The sequence below is a fragment of the Nicotiana tomentosiformis genome, chromosome 6 (assembly GCF_000390325.3).
Source record: "Nicotiana tomentosiformis chromosome 6, ASM39032v3, whole genome shotgun sequence".
Classification (NCBI taxonomy): domain Eukaryota; kingdom Viridiplantae; phylum Streptophyta; class Magnoliopsida; order Solanales; family Solanaceae; genus Nicotiana; species Nicotiana tomentosiformis.
In genome coordinates, this window is record NC_090817.1 from 87,105,082 (window position 1) to 87,120,578 (window position 15,497).

A 15,497-nucleotide genomic window follows, 5' to 3' on the forward strand; every position below is an offset into this window, starting at 1 on the left:
AATATCACCGTCCTTTTTATAGTGGGAGATCTTACTTTTGATATAATAAAAAATACATAATAGAAATTCCATGGTAAATCAGTTTTTCCATAACTCCTGCCAGGATTCTTTCCTCTAATGCGGTTGCAACGGCTCTTGTCTATGAGCTCGATATTGACTCGAGCTTGATATCGACTCGAACTCTCGATCTTGTCTCGAGTTCGATTAAGATTCGGAACCTTGTATTGATTCGGGATCAGTGTTGGTCGATCTCCGCCTCATAACTTCACTTCGCATCATAGTTTGATTTGGATTCGAGCTCGATATTGATCGGTCCTTAGGGCTCGAAACTTGATGACCTGACTTCGGACCTCAACCTGATATTATGAAGACTCTCTTCGATCTAATATATTACCATTTCGAGCAGTTCGTACGAAGGTTGAAAACGGTTTTGACCGTATACAGATAGTCCTCACGTTTCTCACGAAGGATGTGGCAAGAAACGATATGATTTACCAACTGCTCGATCAGATATACGCTGACGTTTGCATCGAGCCCGACAATGACGTACGTGATAGTTATCCCATAGGTTCAGTTTATCAAGGCATTTAATGCGTGTCAGGCGGTGGTCGGCCACTGCTGATATTGAACCGTCGCTGCTAGTAAATAATCCCTCTTTTCACTATTTTTTTCTTTCAGATCTCCAAATCTCCTAAGTTCCTTTTCGCATCTTCTGAGTTTTTCCGTCTGCAAATCTGTGATTTTTACTGCAAATTCCTTCTTAAAACGTCAAATACTGTCGTTCTTAGTTCACTGAATTTTAGATGGCAAAAACGTCTAAAACTGTTCCGCAAAAAGAGACCGATTCTTCATTTCAACCTGTCGGTGGCGAGGATATGGAGGAGCCCCGCCATGAGGAATTCGTTCTTATAGGGTGTTCGACTGTAGGTGATTTTAAAATTGAAAAGCCTTTTTCGGTACCGGGTCGGTGTGAGCCGATGTCGAGGTACCAGTGTTCAATTACCGAGAAAGTTTTCGAGTAAGTCATACAAAAATGCAACTGGGATAATAAACTCATAGTAATCCCATCGCCTGATGAATCAATTATTACCCACGTCGAAGGGTTCTTAAGTGTTTACACTTATCCTTTCACATTGGGTCCTCTAGACCCCGTTATCATTGGCTTTTGTAAGAGGTACGATGTGACCCTCGGCCAGATCCACCCTTCCTTTTGGAGGATAGTGATTCTTTTTCGATTTTTTTCGAGCAAGATCGAGGGGCGTATCTTCACCCTCGATCATCTTATGCGCCTTTATAGACCCCGACTTTGTTGAGGAGGGTTGATCAAGCTTGCTCGCCGAGCAACCAAAGCGTCATTCTCGAGCATAGATGAGACTCGGGATGGGTCGTTTTGTTCGAATCAAAACCTCGGACCTTATCTCTGCCGTTGACTTTCCATTTCGCGAGAAATGGAATATGAGCCGTGAGTAAACCTTTCTCTTTGTCCCATTTTGATTTTGTGATTGCCTTTCATTTTGTTGATCCGCTTTTCTTTTCTTATCACAGTAGTAGCTCAGATGCCGGAACCGATTCCGGATCTCAAATAATGGGTCGAAGGTCAGGTGCTGCAGAGACCTTACTCCGAGCGTGCTTGGGTCGAATTATCAAAGGGTCGATGAGAGGCTCATAGTCATGGTAAATCTCTTTATCGATTTGTCTTTTTATCGGTTTGTCTGGTAAATATCCCGTTTTCCCCTTTGTAGGAATCGAGAAAGATGTAGTCATGAGGCCCCCATCTGGTGGTGAAGAAGTTCCTTCCCTGAAGCAGGTAAAAGAAAGGAAGAGAAAAGACGTACCGAGCTCCCCGAGCTCGGAAAAGAAGAAACCGGCTAAGAGATCTCGAAAGCCGAAGGGGGGCTTTGGTGTTATGTCTTCGGAAGTGGTCCGCCATTTAAGGGACAAGCCCGAAGAAGGAGAGGAGAATTTAGCCTGTGTACGAGATAATGTTGTGATTCAACAGTCTTCCAATTTGGCGGAAGCAAATTAGGGAACCCTGGCCATAATCCCAGAACAAGAAGAAGCCGAGATTATCCTATCTCGAGCTAAGATGATTGAAGGGGATACCGAGCGTGGGTCTTCTCGTGCAGTAGAAGATATTTTAAGGGATGAGTTCGGAATAGTTGATATTAGCGGATCCCCTCAGATTTCAGATGCCATAATTCGAGAGGCCAGCATGTTGGAGGATCGATCCTATGAGGGCATTCAGGAGTCGGCCGATATCCATAGTTTTCTGGAGGGGCTTGAGTCAGGTGCCTCGGAGGAGGTTACCAGTTTTAGTGGAATGCCGGTACCCAAAAAAGCATCGTGATCGGGTTCTACCGAGCCTTCATCGGTTCACAAACTGGTGGACCGATTCCCAGTCCCGAGTGTCGATCCCGACCGTAGGCGGAAGATAGTGCTCTCCATACCTGAGGATACCCAAATTTTTTCTCCCCCTGTGAGGATTGCCAGTTACCTTCGGTCATTGGTGACCGAAGAAGATCAATCAGTGATGAATGCGGTGGGGCCTGCATGTCTCTTCAACGAGGCCCAACATGCTTTGAATTGGGTAACTCTGATGGCGTTTTTGCCGCTTCTTTTACACTTAGAATTGTAGGTAATTCTAATGTTTCTCCTTCTGTTTGTAGGCTTCGGTGTTGCATCACGAGGCATTTCTTCGAATTCGGGAGGAGCATGATGCCGAGGTTCGGAGCCTCACTGAGAAGAGTGACTCATACAAGCTCCTTAGTGAAATATTTCGAGCAGATTTGACAGCAGCTCGGGAAGAGCACGAGGAGATGGCTGATCAGGTATTCTGAATGTTCCATGATAGTGAAGATGAAAAAGAGATAACCACTAACGATCCGATTCTGCAGGTTTGGCAAAGGATCGAGCATATTGGACGGCTTAACTCACAGGTAGATGTGCTAGTGGTCGAGGCAGAAGAATTTAAAAAGAGTATGGATATCCTTGCCTCGAAAAAGGAAGCCGTTCAAGCTCAGTTGGAGCTGTCTGATGCCCAACTTCGATCTGCGAAAGAAAATGCTTCGGGGTTGATCGAGAAGATGAAAGAGCTTCAGCATCGGTTGGATTTGGCCACTTCAGATAAAGCAGGTTTGGCTAATGATCTTGAAGTGGCCATATCTGAGGTGATCGAGGCCAATAAAAGAGCTGATGCTAAAGTGGCTCAGTTCAGGATCGATGTTGAGGTTAACCAAGCCAAAGCTAAGAGCATGGTCGAACATGAAAAATGGCAAGCTCGGAGAGAAGCTCTAGAGGAGGTCAGAGCTCAGGGCTTCGATGTTGGGGCCGAGATTGAAGTCACCAGGGCGGAGGAGAACAAAGCTCGAAGGTTGGCCTTTCCTGAGGAGGACTCCGATGACTCGGGTGAGTCAGAAGATGAGTAAGATGCCGAGAACATGAACTCCAATGAAGATTGAGCCATTTAGGGCCTTAGGTAGTTGTTGTGTTCTTTTGATACCGCTTTCGGTCTTTGTATAAAGAACTTCCTTTTGGCTGAGTTGCCTTTGTACAAAAATTTGTAAATATAAATCTTTCTTCCTTTTGAAGCAAAATAGCCTTTTAAGCTAAATAGATAGTTTGAATTTTAATCATTGTTGACTTCGGGCTTTGTGGGTAGTCCCATTTTGCTTTATCGGGCTCGAACAACCTTCAGCCTTAAATAGTCGAGTGTTCGTTTGAACTCGAAATAATGAGTAACTTACTCGAAGTAATGTAGCAAGTAGGTATTGATTGGCCGAGTGGGTGATTCACCCTAACTCGAAGTAATAGTTAGCCCGTAAGCTTAGTAGTCGAGTGAATGATTCAAACTTGAAGTAATGTAACCCGTAGGTATAATGGTCGAGTGAGTGCTTTCTCGAACTCGAAATAAAAGTAGCTTGTAGGCTTAGTAGTCGAGTGAATGATTCGAACTAGAAGTAATGTAGCCCGTAGGCGTAATGGTCGAGTGAGTGCTTGCTCGAACTCGAAATAAAGTAGCCCGTAGGCTTAGTAGTTGAGTGAATGATTCAAACTCGAAGTAATGTAGCCCATAGGCGTAATAGTCTAGTGAGTACTTGCTCGAACTCGAAATAAAAGTAGCCTATAGGCTTAGTGATCGAGTGAATGTTTCGAACTCGAAGTAATGTAGCTCGTAGGCATAATAGTCGAGTGAGTGCTTGCTCGAACTCGAAATAAAAGTAGCATGTAGGCTTAGTGGTCGAGTGAATGTTTCGAACTCGGAGTAATGTAGCCCGTAGGCATAATAGTCGAGTGAGTACTTGCTCGAACTCGAAAATAAAAATAGCCCGTCGGCTTAGTAGTCGAGTGAATGTTTCGAACTCGAAGTAATGTAGCTCGTAGGCGTAATAGTAGAGTGAGTGCTTGCTCGAACTCGAAAATAAAAATAGCCCGTAGGCTTAGTAGATAGTCCCCGAGTGAGAATGGTTGCTCGAACTCGAGTCGGGGTAGCCCTTAGGCTTTATATAATAGATCTCGAAAATAGAGGATTTTTTCTTGGATATAAGATATCGGTAAAGAAGAATTTTACTTTGTAAGTCATTATACATGTGTTCATGTTTTGTGTCAGGGCTTGGGCCAACTACATGGGCATGGCTCGTTTGACCATTTGGCCCTTACATTTTTTCCTGTCGAGACATTGTTGCCATGAAATAACGAAGTAACTTGCTTTACACCGAACTTGATAATCATCGCAAATATGTTCAATGACAATGCCCCCCAGTATTCGAGGTTGATTGTAAGGAGTCCTCGGATACTGTTGAATTGTTCTAAATTAGCACGATCAATGGTTGCCTCGTTATAAAACCTTTCCGAAAAACCCATTTGGGATAAAAACCATGCTCACTGGCCTAAAGGCTTCGAGTTGAATAATCAGTCCATCTTTGGTCGAACACTTGCAAGGGTTAGTTTCGAAATATGATTGAACATGGGGGGGGGGGGGGGGGGTTGTACCTTAGCAGTAGTATCATTTTAGGCATTACACGTTCCAATTGCTTGGTAGTTGATTGTCATTTTATTAGACCGAGCTTGTAGGATTTCCGCTATATGGTCGGTATCGGTCTCTAGTCGACCTTTGGTTGGTAGTTCTTTTAGTAACGGACCTAGAAACCAACTGGTCGTCTTCGACTCTTATTTTGGATTGATTTCGATTGTGCACATCGGCCCAAGTAATAGCTGGGTACTCGATCAGATTATGCTTCAGCTGCCGTGAAGCCATTGAGCTTCGTTCGTTTAGACCTTGATTGAAAGCTTGAACAACCCAATCGTCTGTGACTGGTGGCAGATCCATTCGTTCCATTTAAAAACGAGATACGAACTCCCTTAGCATCTCGTTATCCTTTTGTATTACCTTGAACAGGTCCGACTTTCTGGTCTCGACCTTTATGGCCCCGGCATGCGCTTTTACGAAGCAATCTACAAGCATAGCAAAAGAATCAATAGAGTTAGATGGCAAATTATGATACCATATCATTGCCCCCTTTGACAGGGTTTCACCAAAAATTTTCAATAATACAGATTCGATCTCATCATCTTCTAGATCGTTTCCTTTAATGACACATGTCTAAGAGGTGACATGTTTGTTGGGGTCGGTCGTCCCATTATACTTAGGAATTTCGGGCATGCGAAACTTCTTTGGGATTGGTTTAGGGGCCGCGCTCGGGGGGAAAGGCTTCTGTACGAATTCTTTTGGAATCTAAGCCTTTCAATATCGGGGGTGCCCCTAGGATTTGATCAACCCTGGAGTTGTATGCTTCCACCTTTTTGTTGTTTTCTTCGATCCGTTTTGTCAGTTCTTCGAACATCTTAACAACTCCGGGATTAGTCCCCGATTCTTGCTCGTTTGTCCTTGCTACAACTGGCTCTGTTCTGCGGGTGATCTCTCGGGGTGGAGTGGGCTCCAGTCTTCTTGGTACCTGTGTTTGACTCTGCAACTGAGCTATCGCTACCTGTTGAGCTTGCAATATTTCGAAAATCATACGCAAGCTGTTTTCCTCAATGTTATGGGTGTCTCGAGGTGCAGATCGAGTGCCGCCATGAATGCTATTTTCAGGTTCAGAATGTAGGTTCGCCTCAATGGCCACATGTGAATTGATGTCCATCAGTACTTCGATTCGAGCTCCAACGGCGTTGACAAGCGGTCTTTCGGTACTGGGTGTCAAGTTGTTGTTCCCATCTTGAAGACCAGCTTCATTGTCGCTAGGTAAGGCCATTTGATTGATAGTTAATCGTTGCTAATCCGAAATCCAAGATACTTTCGGAAACAAGCGCAAAACGGTGTATTTTTGCAGATTCGTATCAAATAACCACTGTTATCGTTAGCCCTACGGTGGGAGCCAAACTGTTTACTCGAAAAACGGATAAAGTTAAATTTGTACGTAGTTCTAAGGATATGTGGTATAACTCGACACAAATCGTATGGATAAATAAGAATATCTCACATTTGACTGTGAGGATGAAAGATATGAAGCTGGAAAGGATAGTTCTTCAATATGAAATGTGTAATATCTCAATTACCATGTCTGTCCCAAAAAAACATCCCCGATTACAGAAATATCACCGTCTCTTTTATAGTGGAGGATCTTACTTTTGATATAATAAAAAATACATAATGGGAAACCCATGATAAATCAGTTTTTCCATAACTCCTGTCAGGATCCTCTCCTCTAGTGCGGTTGCAACGGCTCTTGTTTATGAGCTCGATATTGACTCGAGCTTGATATCGACTCGAGCTCTCGATCTTGTCTCGAGTTCTATTCTGATTCGGAGCCTTGTATTGATTCGGGATCAGTGTTGGTCGGTCTCTGCCTCATAAGCTCGATAACTTCACTTCGCATCATAGTTTAATTTGGATTCGAGCTCGATAATGATATCGAGCTCGATATTGATCGGTCCCTAGGGCTCGAAACTTAATGACCTAATTTTGGACCTCAACCTGATATTATGAAGACTCTCTTCGATCTAATGTATTACCATTTCTAGCAGTTCGTGCGAAGGTTGAAAACGATTTTGACCGTATACATGTACCATCTCCCCTGTGTATGTATATAGAACCACCAAAATTATGGTGAAGCAGTAAATACTCTTTTATCCTGAACAAGAAGTCTTGAGTCCGAGCCCTATAAATAAAGTTATCTTTGATAATATATTTTACGCCCTAAAGTGAGATTTCATGAGACGAAGGTGAATTAGTTAAATCCCAAAGTAGGTTTCAACATCGCATAGGAAACCCAGAAAATAATATCACACTCTTATTTTGTACTTATGTCCTTATAGCTAGTTTTGAGACAATTGATGAATATGTAAATCAATTTATGTGTTAGATACAAGTGTGCTATGTGTATGAGTGGAAAGATTGATTAAAGATTGATACAGATGTCTCTAATCCCATAAATGAGGCATTTAGTTTTTATCTTTCTTCACATAGAATCAAATCCACCACATTTTATGAGATTGGAATCGTTACAAAAGTCACCTCCATTCATGATTATAGGACCGTTTGTCCATAAGAAAAAATTTCAAAATATTATTTGATTATACATTAAACTGAATTAAAGATGAATTTCAAGTTTTAAAAAGTGATTAATAAACTCTTTCCTCTCATAAAACTGCAAAAAAAAATCAAGTGAAATAAATGTTTAACATTTCTTACATTAGCTGGAATACGAATAAAATGCCAATTAGGATAATAAGTGGAACACTATCAGTAATGGTGACTATGAGTATAGAATGTTTCTCCTGATACCTTTTATTTTTTTGACATCCTAACGTGATCAGAAATGCCATAAGAATATTGCATTTGATATCATATTAATTTATTGCGTTAATGTGGCCATAAAAATCTTACTATAAGTCAATCCATATTATATTTTGTACACAGCCATTTTTTTTTTAAAAAAGTTTTGTTTAAGACCGTAGATACTGTAAAAGGAAAAAATATGTTTTCTTTATGTCCTACCCATATTCGTATTTGCTTTGTGACTCGATTAATCCAAATTAGTGTATAAAAATTTCACTTTGAAGATAAATGGTTTCTTTCCAAAGGCTGGTCTATTCCAAAAATCTCTAATTAAAAATAAAGGATCCTTACCATACCATGTATGACTGTATGAGTACAACGCAAGAGTGGTTGTACAATTTCTCTCAATAAAATTTGTGAATGATCACTTTGTTCCAGCATTTTTCTACTTATTCTTCGCACTTTACCCTTTTGCCAAAAATTAATTAAAACTAGATTAAGCACAAAACAAATAACAGGTGGCAGTCCTACTTCTTCTTAATCATTCCTTTTGTTGTCTTGCATATAAGTACTCCTAATCAACTATTTAACGGGCAACCCCCAAAACGCTTCTTTCTTTCTCTTCAAAAAATCGTCCCACACAAAAGAAAAAGCAAAGCATCGTTAAACAGTATTGTAGTTGGAAAATGAAGTTGAAATCTGATGGATAAATTAAGGAAATGTATTTATGTATTTTATACTATTGTAGTTTATAGAAGTGCATGACGAGACGGAAGAGAAGTAAATATATTTCCTTAATTGTCACCGTCATACACTATTTGGTTTAGTTTTGCTATTGTTTTATTTTTCTGATATTTATTTAGTAAAAATAGAATATTATTTTTATTTTATTCTATCACTTACTAATAAAATAAAAAAAATTCACACGATAAATGATATTTTAAGTGACAACAGCAACATATAAATTTGTATGGTACAATAACATACAGATAAAAAATAAATTTCGTACAAATTTGATACATCTACAACAATATATAAACTAAAAATAAATTTCAAATAACTAATTATATAGTATACAACTTATCAATAACTTTTATACATTATTTCTACCTAGTTAAATATAACTACAGTATCATACACTTAAATACAATTTTCATACAAATTGTATACAATATGCCTTTTGTATGTATTTTGTATATGATTTGTATATATTTTGTAAGTGGTGTGTTCTTCCTGCTCTCTGAAATTCCAATCAAAACTTCATCTCTTAATACAATTTTGATACATATTAACAACTTTATGTAAAAAGATAGTATTGATAACTTAAATATTAATTTTATACAACGATTCATACATTATACAACTATTTTTCAACTTTCATATAACATTCAAATAAAAAAATATATAACAATAATATAATACAATTTACATACAATTATAATACAACTTTACTACAATTTCGTAAATATATTGTATGTCATGTGTTCTTCTTCCTCTTCGAGTTTCAATCTGAAATTCAACCAAAATCAAGTCTAATCTTCACCAAACACCCTCAAAATTGAGATATAAACTTCAAACAATATTCCCAATTGTTTGCAACAACACCCAATCCAAACAAATAATGGTTTTTGAAAACTCAAATTCGATTTCAAAGCTTCAAAACTTTTTAATGGTTGTCAATGGTGAAGAGTCAACACCTTCAAAATTTATTGATTGACAATTTCAATTTAAATACCAATTGTACAACACGAAAGAAAATTGCTAAGTTAAAACGATTGAAATCCATTGATAAATTCCATTAAAACTCTATACAACAAGAAAGCATAAAAAATAGTGAACATCAAATAAAGAAAAATTGGGGGGAAAAATAGAGGAGTAGAGAGACGGAGAGAGAAAGTGGGCAACTATAAAGGGATAAGGAAATAACTGATATTCCTTATTCAATTCCTAATATAAAGAGATACTCATTAAAACTTATTTGTTTATAATTGCAATTCCTAATATAAAGGGATACTCATTAAAACTTATTTGTTTATAATTGATATATTATATATGACCGTGTAATTAAATTGAAACTTAAGTAGGAGGGGTAATAAAGTTTATAGGAAGGTTAAAATCCCTTTTATAATGGCCGGCCTTCTACAATCTGTTGTTTGTACTTGTATAATTATCCATATTCAGTGGTAGAAACGTGATTATTGAAATATTATTAGCTCGTCTCAACTCTTGTACAGAAAATATAATTTGGCGGAAAACTCGGGCATTTGCATATATACCCATTTTTGGACACCATTGAATTTATATCTGCATTGTACAAAACTTTGGAAAGAATACCTGCTCGGATCTGAAGTAGTTCAATCTCTTCAATTCAACTTCAGAAATTCGAATCTTAAATAGTTTAATTTTTCAGTACAACTTCAGACTCAACATCTGAAATCTTAAATAGTTCAATATTTCAATACAATTTCATATGTAAAATCTTAAGTTTTGAAACATAAGCTTATTCTTCGAATTTCAACAATCCAACACACGATTCAATACCCAAATCTACTTAAATTTGAAACATAACTTTCAAATATCATAAAGAACAAATCTCAATCATCAAATTGTTAAAACAACAACAAATTTAACAAACCCATTTTGCAACTAAGAAAAGAAAAAAAAACCCTAAACACGAAGAAGAATAAAGCAACAGTGAAGAAGAGAAAAATACATGCATTTGAAGTTACTAAAAAATTGGGTATCATTTCTTTTCTTTTTTTAAATAAAAGTGAGTACAGATCTAATCGGTGGCGCAAAACTGGGCGCCACATCAAAAATTTACGGAAAACTCTACATTAACTGTTCAACTTTGCATTAGTCATATAATTTGGTTTCCGGCATAAATAAACCCCACCATAACTTACGCGAAAATTTAAGATACGAAACAAACTATTAAAAGAGAGTACGCCTACCTATATAAGAGCAGCTAACGTGACTACATTTCCTTTAAATAAAGCGATTTGTTTGGTAAACAAAATTAAATAACTCTTTTAACAAGTGAAAATGATGATAATAATATTATATGGTAAGAAGTTTTAATAATTTTTAACTTAAAACTTGTACAAGTAGACTAACTAGTAGTAAAAATAAATCCCAACAAGCCCGCCGTTGGAGTTGCCCATGTCTATATTGTATATAAGTAGTATCTATGAACGTGCGTTGCACGTTAATAATGACACATGATGATTTAAATATTTATTTATATAAATGAACAATAAAATTTAATTAATGAGAAAATTTTTATGTATAATAATACAACAATCATCTAAATGTCGAAAAATATTATTACATTAGCATAATACATGAATTTAAAATAAAAGGACATCATCAAAATTTACATAAATGATCAATTTTATCATATTAGTTAGATAATTACGTATTATAGTTTAAAAGTATTTAATGTGATGGTATCTTAACGAGCACTTCTTTGTGGACAATATTTTTTTGTGTTTGTTTCCTCTTGTTGTCGATCTTGATATCCCTCTTGAAAGTGCAACATACAGTTTTTCGTGCAAGAAAATATATTGCGGTAAATATAGTCCATTTATTTAGGATATTTTGTCCTTGTGCTTTATTTGTTATATTTGCAAAACATAAACATACTAAAAATTATTTTCATACAAATTTAAAAGGATATACCTTAGTTTCGGAAGACTGAAAGTTGAATTCAGGGATAATAATATACTTAAAAGCACATTGACCAGTATCATAATTTGTGCATATATGACGTTATTATCAAAACTTCTATACCATCTGTGAGCTATTACATAAGTTATTCGGCGTATCTAAGTTTTTCAGTAGCATGACATGCATTTTTTTTTTCAAAATTAACCTATATACAATGGAAGATCAATTTTAACTTAATCTATTATATATACGGTGACACTAACATACGTAAGAAACAATAAACTTGACAACAAATATGTATGGGAGAAGGCCATTTGGTATGAAAGTATTTTTAAGTATTCTTCTTGGTAGTAATTATTGGTATCATTTTCTGCTGAGTCAAAAACTGAAAAATATTTTATTTTAACTATAAAATTTTGCAATCAACATTTTATTTAGTTGATCAACATATTCATTTCTGCTAGCTAAGATATCTTTTTAATTCTATCATGCGATTTGCACAAAATGCGTTTTAATCTAATGATAAAAATATTTCTCTTATTAAATGCACTACTATTACCATTAGGATTGATAACCAAGTAAGAAAAAATAAATCATCTTTTATTGGATGCTCTTATTCGTTTCCGACACGAAGTAAGAAGATACTGAATATTGGATCTGTTTTTACTTTATATTTCTTGTCAGTTGAATCTTTTTCATTTGAGGCTAGAAGTATAACTTTGGCAAGCTAGCTTTTACAGTCTCTGTTTTTGTCGATTTTGAAACTACTGGTAGTACTTGACAGAAATCACCTCTCAAACCATTAATTTTTCACCAAACAGTTTATTAATATCCAGTATATCTCTAGAACTCCGTTTGACACTTAACCATAGGTGATTCTTAACCATAAGTGATTCATTCCATATTATCAATTGTTTTTTCTTATAAATTTAGCATTATTACTCTGTTTTGATATATTTATGATAGTTATTTAAGTTGTTTGAAGAGTTATATTAAATTTAAAGTGAGTGACCTCACAATAAAATCGTTGTTGGTACACCACTTGCTATTATTGCTAACAGTGTCTTACCTCTTGATATGATATTTGCAAGTAATGCATGACATAAAAATATTATTTCGATTCCGTCAGAGGCATCTACAAAGAATAATTCTGTGATGTTACATCCCGTATTTTCGTATGTTAAAGTTTTGTCATAAGTTAATCGACAAAAGTTCGGGAATGGGATTATTTTGAGATTATAAGCAATATGTTATTTCAAACAATTGATGAGTAAATTCGTGAAGGTGGGAGGGGAAGCAAGTCAAAGAAAGTAAATTTTCATCCAAGTTTAGCATGTTGGGATACAATACGGCCCGAGCTAAAATACTCGATATTTATGGACTAGTGTCATACAAGGTACCACATGACCATGATAGTAAGGTGTATAAGGTATGTGAAAATTGAGTAGTATTTTAATTAAATGGAAATAATTCTTAATTATGTGGATAATTAGTTGATTACCTAGTTAATTAATAATTAAGTGGTGGAGTAATTGAAGATTTGGATAAAGACTAAACTCAAAAACGTGGCAGCAAGCCACTCTTAATCAAATGACTCTTAGTCATTGATTGATTAGGTGGCAAACAAATACAAAATACCTTACTCTTAGTCATTGTTGATTAATCATCTCTAACATCTTCAAATCTAAGACTTTCAACACAACACTTAAGACTTTCACTACAACACAAACAGACGTGAACCTTTGTACCTTAGCCAACGTGATTTCTTATTAATTTCCTACAAATTCCTATAGAAAGCACTACAACCAGACATGATTTCTTCACTTCTAACGCTACAACGCGATTTCTTTAACAATAAGATTTCTTAGCATAATAGAAATGTGAGATTTTGTGATTCTAAGGGAGTACGATGTATGGTACAACCTTTTCCAAGAATATCATACGGATTTTTACCTACTCCAGGCATATTAAGGCTATCTCTTCTTTCTTTTTGGCATGATCTATACGACACAAGCGAAACGAGCAAATACACAACTTCCATAAATAACTCTATTTATAGAAATACTAGGGGTGTCTATATTCTTGATTCCCCATGTGAATTAGTAATTAGTCACAACACAAGGAGCAAAGAGAGATAAAATATAAATATAAGCCATAATTGAGCATTCTATCACTGAAATGGAAAGAGTCCGGTAGGCTAGACTGTATGCAAGTGTACATGATTGTAAAAGCCTTTAAAGCTGTAGAGAAAATGTTGAATGTACCATCATGTATCATCTTGCTTCGCTTATATTCTGTTATTGATTCTTTTATCATTGAAATATTTGAGCAGCAAGGCTTAATAACACTAACACAATGGTTTTCCCATATGAAAAAATATTGTTATCTCTTAATTATTATTATATCTTTTGTTCATGGGTCTCAGAAAAATACGTATTTGATAAAGTTTATCCGACAGACATACTATTTTTATGACATTCCGAGAAATCTTATTAACGTATTTCGTATGCATTTCATGCATTTATACATGTACATTGACCCATGACCAGATGGCGTTATATACGAAAAGGTTACGACGTTATATACGCACCACCACCTGATCAGCTGGTATACGTTGATAATTTTGCCCATAGTGACCGAGATGATATGATGGGATGTCCTCAGAGGCCTGATGATGTTATGAAACATGTACCTATGCACGACGGGACATTCATACGCATATGCATGACACTATAATTATTTCATGATTTACAGAGTTGTCCAGACTTACAGGTTGAGTCATTTACTCTATAATTCTTCCATGTTTGTTATGTACTTATTTATGTGCCTTACATACTCAGTACATTATTCGTACTGACATCTCTTTTGCCTGGGGACGTTGCATTTCATGCCCGCAGGTCCTGATAGACAGGTCGAGAGTCCTCCAAGTAGGCTATCAGCTCAGCGGAAGGTGTTGGTGCACTCATTTTGCTCCGGAGTTGCTTATGTGGTCATTATGATTAGGACATGTACTGATTAGTATGGCGGGCCCCTATCCCGACCTTTATGACATTTATGTACTCTTAGAGGCTTGTAGACATATGTCGTGTACGTGAAAGATTGTACGGCCTTGTCGGCCTATGTTTTGAGTTTATAAATGATCATGTTGGCCTATTAGGCCCGTATGTCACGTGTATATGATGATGTAATAAGAAAGATACATTACGTTGGTACTCGGTTGAGTAAGGTACCGGGTGCCCGTCGCGGCCCATCGGTTTGGGTTGTGACAGTTATAGCAGAGTCAACTCTTTATAATATAGTTTTGAAAGCTTTTTCTTGTTTTGGATTTAATTTTGATTGTAATTCCTCAGATACTTGTATAGCATTTTGATTCTTAATAATATATTAACCTTTTTGTTTTTATTCTAACGCTCTTTTTATGGAATAAGTTTATGTACCCTAAGATTTTTTTTAACTTGATTAAGAATTTTACTCATATAATGAATTTAAAAAATAATTTAATTGGATAATCTTGCTAAATAATTAATTAAAAGATTTAATTATTTGATTTTAACATAAAAATAATTTACGCAATGTTGATTCAGATCTTAATATTAGTTCATCTCTTGTTTTGAATATTTAATCTTAAAATTAATTTTATCCACCATAAATTTTATTTTCAAAGAGTAAAAGATTGATATGATATTTCACTTTTAGATCCTTATGTCTGTAGAATTATTAGTGGTATTGACTCTTACCAACCATTTTTTTTTCTCTTTCTCACACATTTATATTCTTAAATATCTTTTAGTTGTTTAATAATTGAGTATTTTTTAATATTACGCGAAAAATTGATAAAAAAATATTTTTTGAGTAGAACAATAGTTCAAATATAATATAAAAATATATTATTGTGGGGGTATTTTTTTCTCAATTTTAACTCTTTATGCAGTTCATTTAATACTACTTTTAATTTTTTTGGTATTGGACATTATGGAGTGGTAATGTATTGCCAATACAGAGGATTCTGATAAAATTGATTTTATTAAACTTTCCTACATATTTTTAATAAGAA